Source organism: Nicotiana tomentosiformis, chromosome 12 (genome assembly GCF_000390325.3).
Source record: "Nicotiana tomentosiformis chromosome 12, ASM39032v3, whole genome shotgun sequence".
In the NCBI taxonomy this organism is placed as follows: Eukaryota; Viridiplantae; Streptophyta; class Magnoliopsida; order Solanales; family Solanaceae; genus Nicotiana; species Nicotiana tomentosiformis.
Genome location: NC_090823.1, coordinates 103,239,308 through 103,255,025, shown reverse-complemented (window position 1 = coordinate 103,255,025; position 15,718 = coordinate 103,239,308).

Below are 15,718 nucleotides of genomic sequence, written 5' to 3'. Positions count from 1 at the left end.
CGAAATGAATCGGCCTAGGGCAGCTATCCGTCTGGTTAGCTTTTGCACCGCTTTCACACTATCCACGATGGTGATGTCTTCGATGGCCTTGATTTTATCGGGGTTGATCTCAATTCTCCGATTTGATACCATGAAGCCAAGAAATTTTCCCGAGCCAACCCCAAAAGCACATTTCTCGGGGTTGAGCTTCATGTTGTATTTCCTTAAAATCTTGAACGTCTCCTGCAAATGAGTTAAATGGTCCTCTGCGCGTAGGGACTTGACTAAGCATGTCATCAATATAAACTTCCATCGACTCACCTATTTGTTTTTCGAACATTTTATTCACTAGGCATTGATAAGTAGCTCCTGCATTTTTTAGCCCGAAGGGCATTACATTATAACAATATGTTTCATACTTGGTGATAAACGAAGTTTTTTCTTGGTCCTCCAAGTTCATTTGAATTTTATTGTACCCGGAATAGGCATCGAGAAAAGTAAGGATCTTGTGGCCGGCTGTGGCATCGATCATCCAATCGATGTTAGGCAGTGGAAAAGAATCTTTGGGGCATGCTTTATTTAGATCTTTATAATCTACACACATTCTGAGTTTGTTTCCTTTTTAGGGACTACAACTATATTAGCTAACCATTCGGGATATTTTACTTCCCGAATCAACCATATTTTGAGAAGTTTACTTACCTCGTCCTTCACGAACGCGTGCTTTAACTCGGACTGAGGCCTTCTTTTTTGCTTCACCGGTCCGAACCTAGGGTCCAAGCTCAGCCGGTGTGTTGTTATCGATGGTGGGATTCCTGTCATGTCTACATGGGACCAAGCAAAGCAATTTATGTTATCAATAAGAAATTGAATAAGTTATTTCCTAAGTTCGGAGGTCAATCCCGTTCCCAGGTATACCTTTCTTTCTGGCAGATGTTCGATCAATATAACATATTCCAGCTCTTCCACCGTTTGGTGGCGTCAGAATTCTCGGGGATGATAAAAGTTCGGGGGGTCAGGAAATCTTCCTCGTCATCTTCCATTTCCTGCTTCACCAATTTGGTCGAGACTGGCGGCTGTGATTGCTATTTGTCCTCTCGTACATTTTTAATGCTCGATCTTTCTGAGGCTGATAATGTTGATATCGATATTACCTTATCGATTGCAAATATTTCCTTCATCGCATGCTTCTCCCCGTACACTGTTTTCATGCCTTCCGACGTTGGGAATTTCATTACTTGGTGGAGAGTCGAAGGTACTGCCCGCATGTTGTGGATCCAAGGCCTTCCGAGTAGGGCATTATATCTCATGTCGCCTTCTATTATATGGAACTTTGTGTTTTGGATGGTTCCATCCACGTTCACTGGTAGAATAATTTCCCTTTAAGTCATTTCGCTGGCCATATTGAAGCCGTTTAAGACCCGAGTTGCGGGCACGACTTGATTCTGCAGACCGAGCTGCTCCACGACCCTTGATCGGATGATATTTGCAGAGCTACCTGGATCCACTAAAACACGCTTAACCTGAACTTTATTTAATAGGATAGCAATTACCAGAGCGTCGTTGTGGGGCTGAGAGATGCCTTCTGCTTCTTCATTTTCAAACAATAAAGTGCCTTCGGACACATACTCTCGGGTTCGTTTTTCCCCTGTGGCCAATACCTTAATGCGTTTGAGTGCGGGTCTCTGTGGAGTGTCTACCCCTCTGATGATCATGTGAATGATATGTTGAGGTTCCTCTTGTTTGTCTTTTCTATTGGAGTTCCTTTATCTAAAGTGATTCTTGGCTCGATCACTGAGGAATTCTCGAAGGTGACCTTTATTGAATAGACGGCCTACCTCCTCCCTTAACTGTCTGCAGTCCTCAGTCTTGTAACCATGCGTACCATGATATTTGCACATAGAATTTGGGTTTCTTTGGGAAGGATCAGTTTGCATGGGTCTGGGCCACCTAGTATCTTTGATTTTTCCGATTGCCGATACAATACTCGATGCGTCGATGCTGAAGTTATACTCCGATAACCGAGGTGCCTCTCTAGGATCGACATGTTTGTCAAAGCCATCCTTGCTCATCAATCCCCGAGAATTCTGTCTTCGATCACTCATTTGACTGTTACGGGCGACATTGTGTGTCGAGCCATTATTCATTCGATCTGTGACGTATGGTTGATATCGGTCTCTATTCGACCTCAGTTCTCTATAGATGTCCCTATGGTTTCTAATAGCCGACATATTTGGATGTGCGGATGCAGAAGGAGTTCCTAATTGGTCGTCTTCGACCCTGATCTTTGATTGATATCGATTGTGCACATCTGCCCAAGTTATTGCCGGGTACTCGATCAAATTTTGTTTCAGCCGACATGATGCCATCGGACTTCGCTCGTTCAACTCTTGAGTAAAAGCTTGGACGGCCCAATCGTCTATGACCGGTGGCAATTCCATGTCTTCCATTTTAAATCGGGACACGAACTCCCTCAGCATTTCATTATCCCTTTGTTTCACTATGAAAAGGTCCGATTTTCTCGTTGCAACCTTTATGGCACCGGCGTGTGTCTTTACAAATGAATCCGCTAACATGGAAATTGAATCTATGGAATTTGGTGGCAGGTTATGATACCAAATCATTGCCCCCTGGTCTCTCCGAATTTTTTCAACAAAACGGATTCGTTTCATCGTCTTCCAAATCGTTACCCTTGATGGCACACGTGTAAGAGGTGACGTGTTCGTTGGGATCGGTCGTACTGTTATATTTGGGTATTGCGGGCATACGAAATATTTTGGGGATTGGTTTTGGGGATGCACTCGAGGGAAAAGGCTTTTGTACGAATTTCTTGGAATCCAACCCTTTTATCATAGGCGGAGCCCCTGGGATTTGATCGACCCTGAAATTATATGTTTCTACTTTCTTATCGTTGGCTTCGATTTGCTTTGTGAGCTCCTCAAGTATTTTAGCAATTTCGGGAGTAGTCCCCGATTCTTGCTCGTTCGACCTTTCTATGGCTGGCTCCGTTCGGTGGGTAATTTCTCGAGGTGGACTGCGTTCCGGTCTGCTTAGTAGTTGGGTTTGGCTCTACAACTGAGCTATCGCTATCTGCTGGGCTTGCAATATTTCAAAGATCATACACAAGCTGACTTCGTTCTCCTCCACATTATAGGACTCTCGAGCTGCAGATCGAGTACCGCTATGAATGCTATTTTCAGGCTCGGAACGTTGGTTTTCCTCCAAGGCCATATGCGAGTTGACATCTAGCGAGTTGACATCGAGCTTCAGGTACTTCGACTCGAGCTTCAATTACATCGATAAGCGGCCTTCCGGCCCTGGGCATCAAGTTATTGGTTTCGTCTTGAAGGACGGCTTCGTTGTCGGTAGATAAACTCATTAATCGAGGGTTTTCCATTGCTAGTTTGAAGTCAGAGACACCCTTAAAAGACGAGCGTAAACTGGTGTGTATTGCAGATTTGTATCAAACAAACACCGTTATCCTTAGCCCTATAGTGGGGGCCAAACTGTTTACCCGAAAAACGGATAGAGTTAAATTTGTACGTAGTTCTAAGGATATGTGATATAGCTTAATACAAACCGTAAGGGTAAATAAAAACATCAAATATGCATTGCAAATAGTACAAAGTAAGCACGGTTGTAAAGAAGATGATTTTTAGGACTGAACAGGTTGAACCAATTTATGAAGCTTAGAAGAAACAACTCTTCTCTATAGGAGAATATGGTGCTTGAATTACAATGTAAACAAAAACTTGCCCCTTACAAAATTAATAACCATTCTCTTTATAGTAGAGGGATCTTACTTTAGATATAATTAAAAATACATAGTGGGAGACCCATGATAAATCAGTTTTTCCATAATTCCTGTTAGGATTCTCTTCTCTAATGGGATTGCAACGGCTCTTGTCTATGAGCTCGATATTGACTCGAGTTTTCGATCTCGACTCGAGCTCTCGATCTTGACCTGAGCTCGATTCTGACTCGGATCCTTGTATTGATTGGGGGTTAGTGTTGGTCGGTATCTGAATCATAAGCTCGATAACTTTACTATGTATCATAGTTCGATTTGGATTCGAGCTTGATAATGATACCGAGCTCGACATTGATCGGCCCCCTGGGCTCGAAGGTTGTTTGTACCATTTTCGAAACCCATTTCGAAGTCTTACTCCGATCTGTTACGTTTTGACCTTGATCGATCGTACGAATGCCGAAATCTATTTCGACAGTATACAGCTCCAAACATTAAACTCAAACAACATCCTCTCTTAAGTCTGTAAACCCAGCAATCAAAAGCTTAACCTAATCTAACCAATTTTATTAGTATGATCGGAAATATAAACCCAGCAATCAAAGATTAAACTAAATCTAACCATTTTTCTTTTTTAACATACTGAAAAGTCCATTTCCAAATGAAAGATTGAGTAAAAGGAATTTCCAAAAGAAAGGTAGGTGCAAATTTTACACCCACGAAATCCCACGGCCAAATTGTTTTGCAGAATGTTTACTAGAACTATTATTCAGTTCGACATTTGATTTGATATTGCTCTATCCTTGCTAACTTTTTTGATTTGGTTTAAGCATAGTCGATGGAAAGGAGGAGGAAAACAGAGGGGGAGGAGTTTTTATTTTTTGGAGAAAAGACAACATAGTCCCTGTAAATGTTCTTATTTAAAGTGTTGTTATGGGTAATTATGAGAAAGCAAATATATATACAATGCTAACCTACTACAACCACACAGTAGGTTAGCAAAACCCATATATATATATATATATATATATATATATATATATATATATATATATATATATTAACCATTTGTGACAATTCTGCTTACCAAGCAATATCAACACCCGGTTCACCTTACATAATTTTATAAATTTCTTCCTTATTAAATTCCTTTGGAATAAATATTATTCCATTAAAATTTATGAATTCGTTGCTTGGGGTCTCTCTTATATATATATATATATATATTAACCATTTGTGACAATTCTGCTTACCAAGCAATATCAACACCCGGTTCACCTTACATAATTTTATAAATTTCTTCCTTATTAAATTCCTTTGGAATAAATATTATTCCATTAAAATTTATGAATTCGTTGCTTGGGGTCTCTCTTAATTGAGTTAATAGTTATTAGATTGAAAATAAAAAATAAAAAATATAGAGTACAAAAATATTGCGTTGGAAAGCTAGATATTTTTGGCAATTATAATTTATGTGTGAGTATGTGAAAGTATTGTGCTTTTTGTGTTAGAAGACTTAGTTATATGATTATAATTATATGGTCATTTGGAAAGAAAAAGGCATACTTGTATGACTTTGAAAAAAAAGAGTCATAATAATATGACTAAGGGAGCTTGGCATATAAGGTAGACCTTGTATATTAAGATTAAAAATAGATATATAAAGAAGGGGACACAAAATCAAATCATTTCGGCAACTATATGTGAGTTGGATATGCCCAACTTAATATAATTTTGATGTAGATGCATGTGGTTCTAGTGTGTGTCGGGCCAATTGTTTATTTGTCTCTTTACAAATTTATTTTTAGTTTATGACCCTACCTCTTTTTTTACACATCAGAGATTTACTTTTTCACATAAGAGATCTGTCTTTTACACATAAGAGATCTGAAAAAGATATTTTCTTAAATTTAAAATTGTAAAGGGGCATGATGTACAAATAACACGTGTATCGTATAGTAAAAAATTTATAATAGGATAGAGATGACTCCTCTCTTTAATATTTGACATGCACATTAGTAGGTTAACAAAAAATATCTTTATTGACCTATAGAATGTTTCATATACCATAAGTCTATTTGTTCGTAGATGAGCCCATTAGTTAATTTGATTGTGAAAGATGCCAATTATATTTGAATTATTACAGCATGAAAGGAAGAACAATTAAGAAGCTTCTTGGTTTCACTATGGGTATATATATATAGCAAGGGGTCTGTCATAATATAATACATAAACTTGATCCTGTTAAAATTGTATCAGAGCCTAGGTACTTTTATGGTATATATAAGATAGATATGAAATATTCGACATAGATATGTTTCTGAAATATGGATTTAGGAGAAACTAATATGAAAAATACTAGATTGGAAGAGGTAGATATACCTCAAAACCTTGATTTGTTAAACAAGTGGACAATTCCTAAAGTCCCTATTAGAACAATCTATGATTATGGATGGTTTGATAAACTCTCTTCTAAACAACTTGTTAAAACAATTGAGCAATCTTTAGCTTTAAATTCGTCTGAACAGACTATTCATTTGTTAAACAAACATGATGTAGATATTTATAAACACTAGTATAATTATTTGCATATTGGTATGGTGCAAATTGCTTTTAAGCCATTAACCCTTAAAGGGTTACCAGAGACGATTTTAGCCGCTCTTAGAGATGCTAGAAATCTGAACTTCAAACAGTCTCTAATGGGTTCTATTGAATCTACTGTTGCCTACGGCCCAAGATATTTTAATACTCAACCCAATCTGCAATTATCTTTATCTGATGTTAATATACTTGATGCATTAACATTAAATGTGAAAATGCATGGTTATAATTATGCGCCTGGTTCTGAACTTATATGTTTATCGTATAGGATTTATTTCAAATTGCTATCTACGTTAAACCCCAGATGTAAATTATATGATACATCTGATCAAACTATTCTAGTGGAAACGAATTTTGCAAAGTCTAAGGTCACCACAAGGAGACCTATTAAGTGGGAGGAAATCAATTTTCCAACCACATGGACTTTGAATTCGGTCATATCCCCTAGTCAAATAACTGATGTTGTTAGTAATACTGAGTATTCTCATATTACTCAAAATCCGGATGGTAGGATTTGCATTCAGTTTAACGATAATAGTTCCACTATAGTAGACAGTCATTTTCTAATAATAGACGGTTACCTACTATTAGCTCTAATTATAATAGACATTCTTTTACTAATCATAGACTGTTGCCTGATATTCAACACATTTCTCCTGTTGAACCGGTCTATGGACCAGCTAGAAATCGTGCTGCATCTCTACATATAATTTCTACTAAAATAGGTGATAAACCTGTTGAAAGAGTTAAGGTTAACCCCAAGATAAATATTGTTCAGGATAATGATAATATTTCTGATAAGGATATTCCTTCTGTGTCCGAGATGGATTTTGACTTAAATGGTTTTTAAATGATTCCACACCAAATTGATTTTAGTCCAGGGTCACAAGCTAGAGGTTATATCCAAAAATAAATTTTCAGTGATAAATGGAACCAGTTTAAAACTTGGTTTTTTGATACTTATAGTAAAGAGGATTTAAATAATATTTCCCAAGAGTTTTATGAAACTTGTGCTTTACATAATCAAATTATGTATTTTGTTCCTTGGGTTATAACCGCATATTTACCACTTTTTATAAAAGTTTTAGAAAGATCTTATAAAGACGGGAGTGGCAATATTACTAAAGTCATTTACCCTCCTCAAGCACCTTTTGTTTTACCTAATAATACAGGTATTACTTTTACTGCATTTCAAAAATTTATTGATGAAGATGTTGCTGCAGTCAGCATCGCAGAAATTAATAAATTAATTTCTCAAAATAATTATTTGAGTTTATATGTTAAAGTTTTCGGTGAAAACATTAGTTTTCTTAATAAAAAACTTGATGATTTAACAGTTTTGATAAAAGAAATGAGTACTATCAAGAGAAGAACTGATATTGCCTCTACTTCAGGAAGCAAATCAGAATCTCAAATTGTTGTTACTCATATTCAAAGACCCCCTGATATTCAGGATTTTAAATTTAAATCTTTTGGTGACTTAGAAGAACTTCTTGATAAAAAGTTATCCGGTTTGAATATCAAACCCATTGATTTATCAAATAATTTTGCTGATAAATTAGATGCTACTTTTGACTATAAAAAGGATGTTTTGTCAGAGTTTAATAAACTCAGAAGTTACCTCAAAAAGAATAGTAAGTTTGCGAATAGCAGATATGCTGATAAACCCAGAATGCAAACTTATTATTACAATCGTCCAACTCCTCAAGATGTTTTAATAGAGGAACGTGATTGGAATCAGACTAATACGTCTTACTGTGGTTTCGAAATCTACGAATGGAATCTTGATAGTTTGACTGATAGGCAGTTAACTATTCTTGTACATAGAATGTTTATGTACGCAACTATCTGTAAAAGTGTAAAAAAATACATATAGAAATATTTGCAGAATGATTGTTGCAGGTTTTACTGGCCAACTTCGTGGCTGGTGGGATAATTATCTGACTATCGAAGATAGAGCAATGATTATTAATGCTCAAGCCACTGATGAAGGAGTTGATAACTTAGGAATGACCTTAGTGGCAAATAGAGAAGATGCTGTTTATACCCTTATTCTTACTATTTTAGAACACTTTAATGGTAGATTTACCAATCAGAACGAGACTGTTCGTACTCTCCTTAATGGCCTTAGATGTAAGACCTTAAGTGAATTTAGATGGTATAAACACACTTTTATGAGTAGAGTGATGGAACTACCTGAAAATAAGTTTGATCATTGGAAAGCCAAGTTCATAGATGGCCTTCCCTCTTTATTTGCTGAAAGAGTTAAAAAGATTCTAAGAGGTAGTTATGGTAAAATTCCATACAGAGACTATACCTACGGTAAGTTAATAGGAATCTGCACACAAGAAGGACTAAACTTGTGCAATAAATTAAGATTGTCCAGACAGCTTAAAATGGATAGGCTTAAGGAAAAATCCCAGTTAGAAGATTTTTGTACTCAGTTCGGTATACCCGAGACTTCTACTCATAAGAAGAAGAAACATAAGTATCATAGATACCCCAACCAAGACAGTCCTTATAGGAGAAAGAGATCTAGATATAGATCCAAAGAAGAACGAGAAGCTAAGAAAGCCCATCGTAAGGCTACTAGATTTACCAAAAATAGGTCTAAGAGAGACCTAGCTGACATTAAGTGTTATAAGCGTGATAAATTTGGCCACATAGCTCCGAATTGTAAGCTTCAAAAGCTGAAAACCTTAGGACTAGACGATGAGCTACGTGATAAGGTTTATAGTTTGTTATACACTTCTGGATCAGAATCTGATTATTATTCTGAATCAGAATCCGAAGCTGAAATTGATTTACTTGATTTATCTGATAGTGATAAAAATATTGATAATACTTGTATAACTTGCAAAGGTGATACATGTACTTGTGATGATGAATTTTATAAATTACAATCACAATTTAAAAATTTAAACATGAAAACGATTACATCTGATAATATAATAGAACTTTTAAAAGAAGTTACTGATGAAAAACTTCGTGAAAAAATTATTAATTTGGCTGCTAGTTCAAGTTCTAATTCAAGTTCTAGTTTTGCAAAACCTTTTGAAAAGGAATTTGAATATTCACCGCCTTATTCTTTACTAGAGGTTAATAACCGTCTTTTGAACAAAAATGCAACTCCAGCAAGAGATTCTTCTTTCGAGTTGAAAACTTGAAGCGAGAGATTAAATCTCTTAAATAGAATCAGATGATTTGTGATCATAGGATTACTCAGATTGAGAAAATCAATTCTCCAGCTGAGAAATCTAATGATAAAAATAAAGGTATTTTTGAAAATGATATTGAAGAAAAACCTATTAGTTTTAATCCTAAACATGATATGTTTTTAGGAATGATGCAAATTATTACTGCTCACAAATGGTATATTAAATGTACTATTCTCATTGATAATAGTTTTTCTATTACAAACATTGCCATGATTGATAGTGGATCAGATGTTAGCTGCATTCAAGAAGGTTTAATACCTACGAAATATTTTCAAAAAATTACTCATATGGTTAGATCTGCATCCAGACATGCTTTAGATATAAAGTATAAATTACCTAATACGGGTATCTGTCAGAATAAAGTCTGTATTCCCCTTTTTTTTTTCTTGGTTAAAAACCAGTTATACCCTCCAATTATACTTGGAACACCGTTTATTAACGCAATTTATCCTTTTACTGACATTGACTCGAAAGGTTTTACTGCTACTTATAAGGATAAAGAAATTAGTTATACTTTTATTACGGATCCAGTAACTAGAGATATTAATGCTTTAATTGATATTAAGCAAAAATATGTTGATTCTTTACAAATAGAATTGTTTAGTATGAATATATTTGATACTTTGAATTCTACTAAAGTACAGGAAAAAATCAAATTGATTTCCGAGCAAATTGCTATTGATATTTGTGCTGAGCATCCAAGTGCTTTTTGGAATCGAAAAAAGCATATTGTCACTCTTCCATATGAAGACAATTTCTGTGAGGATGATATTCCTACTAAATCTCGACCTTGTCAGATGAATGCAGAATTGGTAGAATTTTGCAAAAAAGAGATTGATAGTTTGCTATCAAAGGGTTTGATAAAATCCTCAAAATTCCCTTGGTCTTGTACAGCTTTTTATGTTAATAACGCAGCTGAAAAGGACCGTGGAGTTCCTAGATTAGTCATTAATTATAAACCCTTGAATAAATATTTGAAGTGGGTTAGGTATCCTATTCCTAATAAAAGAGATTTATTGTCTAGATTATATGATGCCAATATATTTTTAAAATTCGATTTAAAATCTGGATATTGATAAATTCAAATATTTAAAGAGCATACTTATAGAACTGCTTTTAATGTTCCATTTGGGCAATATGAATGGAATGTTATGCCTTTTGGTTTGAAAAATGCCCCTTCAGAATTCAAAAAAATTATGAATGATATTTTCAACCCCTATCTAGACTTTATCATTGTTTATATCGATGACATTTTGGTATTTTCCAAAACACTTGAAATGCATATTAAGCATTTAGATATTTTCAAAAGAATTGTTATACAAAATGGTTTGGTCATCTCAAAACAAAAAATGAGTTTATTCCAAACTAACATTCGATTCTTAGGACATTATATTTGTCAGGGAAAAATTACTCCTATTCAAAGATCGATAGATTTTGCTTCAAAATTTCCCGATGTTATTACTGATAGAACTCAGTTACAAAGATTTTTGGGAAGTTTAAATTATATTTCGCCTTTTTATAAAGATTTGTCACGTGATTTAGCCCCCTTATATGATAGGTTAAAAAAGAATTATAAAAACCCTTGGACTGATAGTCACACTACTTTGGTAAAAAATATTAAACAACGTGTTAAATCTTTACCTTGCTTAACCCTTGCTAATCCTACATGGCAAAAAATTATAGAGACTGATGCGTCTAATATTGGTTATGGAGGGATATTAAAACAGATAAATCCCAATGATAAACATGAATATCTGATTAGATTTTACTCTGGTAAATGGTCTGAAGCCCAGAGAAAATACGCTACTGTGGCACATGAAATGTTAACCATAGTAAAATGTGTTTTAAAATTTCAGGACGACTTATACAATCAAAATTTTTTGATAAAAACTGATGCACAGTCTGTTAGATATATGTTTAACAAAGGCTTTAAACATGACGCCTCGAAAATGATATTTGCAAGATGGCAGGCACAATTAGCCCCTTTTGATTTTGAGATACAATATAAAAAGGGAATTGATAATTCTCTGCCTGACTTTTTATCTCGTGAATATCTACAGGATGGAACCCCCCTGGGGTAGGGGAAGAGGTAGAGGTTGGGGAAGATCATCCCCACACTCTAAAGGAAGATCATCATCTTCAGGATCGTCATACGGATCCTTATCAAACTTTCCAGTTATACAAATGGGAAGAAAGAGTTTGGTTAATGAGAGGATATCTCTCAGAGAAGAATCATCAATTGGACCATCCGTCCATCTGGAAGATATTCCAAAAGATAGCCCGTTATATACACATTTGCAGGCATATTTGACTGCTCAAAAACAGAAAGATACTTCTGTTAAGCAAAGTGATACTTTTGCTTCAATTTCTAAAGATGACAATGATGATATCAAGTCATACGAGAAAGTGTCAAAAAGAGAAATAATATTTCTCTTGGAAAACTCTAACATTCAGAGAAAAGAAGAACCTTGGAAGATATTCCAAAGGTATTTAATAAATGGGTTATATTATCCGGGTGAGTCATACAAAATCCGTTCCTACTATGAAATAATACTAACCAGTACTGGCAGTGCAGATTTTCAGCACTTTTCTGGGTATAGCACAGACGAGAACGTTTATAACTTCTCGAAGATTATAATTAAACAGATTATATCTGTTGAAGATTGGGGTATATCCACAATGAAAGAAAGGCAGATAAGCCTTAACAAAAGTAAAATGAATTTTACCTATTGGGATTATATCCAAACCTTTGATAAAGTACTTTACTACAATAATGATAGACACAAACATACTTGGTTTATAAAGGTATATGCAAAGATATTTGCAGCAACTGTTCCTAATTGGTTTCTGAACTGGTGGTCATACCACGGTCCAACAATAAAAATTTTACCAAATCCATTTCTCAGGTTATAAAAAGAATGGATTAAAACTTTCCCATTTATAAACAACTTATATCACTCAGATCATATATGTTACCCTGATAGAATCAACTAGATTTATTTCTTTCTGGAATTCTCTATTCCATGAATACACAAATGGAATCCAGAAGTCGGATTCACAGAAGAACAAGTCCCATGCTTATACAGGACTTTCTACAACAACTTTTGGGATAAGTTAATGAAGAAGGATCCCAAAACAAAGACATTATATGGTCAAGAATTCTTGGATTCAATAGAAATAAAAATTCAGGAATATTCCGGCAAACCTCAAAAAGAGGTAATTGATGACAGTTCAGTTAGGCATATTGCCAGAAGAATCTCCTTTCAAGAAGGAGATAAAGCAGAAATGATTAACGCTTACTTGGAAGAAGTCAAAAGAAATTTACTTTATTCCATTAATCAATACGAGAAATCAGATACGTCAATGCAAAGTGAAACAAGCAACGATGATATCGCTGAAGATTCTCAGCCCATTGAAACAGAGAAAATATTATCTGAGGAAGACTTAAATGATGCAGAAGAATTCATCCACAAAATGAAAGAAGCGGAGAAGAGACCAGCACAGTGAAACAGCTGGACCCCACAAAAACAGTGAAGCTGCCGGACCCCACAAAAATAGTGAAGCCGCCGGACCCCACTCAAACAGTAGATACACTGTTCATCAACAGTAGATACACTGTTCATCAACAGTAGATACACTGTTTCAACAGTGGAAACACTGTAACAGGGACCCACGGGACCCACTTTTTACTGTTCATAGATTCCTTTCCTTTTTCTATTTATAGAATTCATTCGTTCATTTTTAGGAGGCAGAAGTCGAGACCCTCTCTCTCTAAAACCCTCTCTCTCTCTAAGTTTGTAAGTAAGGAGTTTTTAGCTAGTAGCTTGTAATAGAAGAACACAAGTAAATAAAGTTTTCAGTTCTTCATCTTCAGGGCCTTGAATCTTGGCCACAAGGTAAATATTTCCTTCCTAATTAGTTTTTCTTTTTCTTCTAGTCTCTCCTCTCTGGCCGTGACGATGTCCGGCTAAGAGACATCATATCTATTTTGAGTATCTAACTTCTCTCTTATATACACCATGAAAGCGACGGCATCTATTAAAATATAAATGAGTTTTATATATAGGGTTTTGACTTGGTGTCAAGATGGTTGGTACAGTCTAATATAACACTGCTCTTATTGGCTTTGCCTTAGTGGCTTCGTCTAGCCAGCCGTGAACCTCAGCCCGATAAAGGAGTTAAAAGGGCATCTTCTTTCACGGTTAGAACTGCTAGACACATGGGCTCAATAAAAGTATGTATTATATTATGACAAACCCCTTTCTTGAGTAAAGGTTTTTAACCTTCCATACAGTCATTAAACTATATATAAAATTCAAGTATATTTCAATTCTTATATCCTTATTGATTGTGCGGATTACCGCCAGTCTTTAAATATAAGGGTACTGAATTAGCTAGATTAAGAATTCTCAAGTATGTTAAAATAGAAATCTTTAACTGGTGAAAACCTTCCAGGCATATAAAAGCCAGATGTGAGGTGTGAAACAAGTCCAGTTCCCGGTCAAACAGGTGATTTCTGTTTTAATTTAATTGAGAAGGCATGGCGGATTACCGCCCGCCACTTGATATATATATAAAATCTGAAATTAACAAGAAAAATAGCATAGAAGATCCGGGTCAATCTCTCTACTTTGAATTCAAACATCTTTCCTTTCATTTTATCCTTAATTATCTTTATGTCACGATCCCAATCTCTTACCTTAGAATATTGTGATGACACCTAGTCTCTAAGACTAGGTAAGCCTAACATTTGATAATAACATAACAGAAATATTCAACTGTGATACTAAGTACAACAGATAAACTCATATTAACTTCCAACATATAACCTCAACAACAATATTCCCAAAATCGGTGAAACTGATTCATAAGTTCTACAGAATGCTCTAAAATGTCTACTACAACACTGTCTGATAAAGTAAACAATGGAATGAAAAGATAAGGGAAGGTGACTCCAAGACTTGCGGATGCCGAGCAGGTATACTTTGAAGTCTCCGGAAGGCAGCTAACAAGTCAATTACTAGCGTCCAACATGGGCAGACGTACTTGGATCTGCACAAAAAAGAGGTGCAGAAGCGTAGTATAAGTACACTATAACGGTACCCAATAATTATCAAGCCTAACCTCGGTAGAATAGTGACGAGGCCAGGTCAAGACACCTACTAGGACATGATAAATCGAACAAAATATAATAACGAGGAGTAATGAAAAAGCGGCGAAATGAATGATAACAAAGCAATTTAATAACGTAAACAAATTGCAGAATCGTAAGCATAGAGATAACAAGAAGGAAGCAATTAATGAGAACCACAAATAGTCAAATACGGACAAAACTGATAAGACAAGAAATACTAAAAGCAACAAGAACTGTCCAACCAACAACTCTTTTCATTATGAAATGCACAACAAGAATCACAACCGATGTACCACCTCATATTCACTTTTAACAATTTCAATCACAATCTTTCCTTATACCGACGTGTGAGCCTTACATTTAGATAGTTTGAAATTATTTTTCTCGAAATAGCTACACGCACTTTAGCCCACCTTATGACGCCGCTTGGCTTCATGTAATTCCCTTACTAACAACACGTACATAAATCTCACCTTATGATTCCGCATGCACGTTAAACCCTATCCTTAAACCGCCGCATGCTCATCAACATCACAACACAATAACAACTAGCACCACAAGTGGTCATATGCTACAACTTGCCAAAAATCAACAATATTAATATTTTCACAACAAAAAACCCATGGCTAAATCACAATGTGTACAAGAAAATCAACAATAACAATGAATGTGAATTGCTCAACAAGGCAGTGGCGGATGTAGAGTGTCGGGACCGGGTTCGGCCGAACCCAGTAACTTTGAAACCATTTTTCTCAAAATAGCTACACGCACAACCCTGTGTTTGTCTTATAAAATCCATTGAATATGTATAAATGATTAATTTAGAACCCAATAACTTTTAACGATTAGAATCCCAAACCCATAAGCTTGAAATCCTAGCTCCGCCTCTGCAACAAGGAAGATATATCAAAAATTAACAACTTCGACAACCTTCACAACTTCAACACCAATAACTCAATAAGAAGATATTTCACGAAATATTAACTTCAAGTAAAAGTAATCCAACAATTAAGGATTTAACAAGGCAATAAGGAAGGC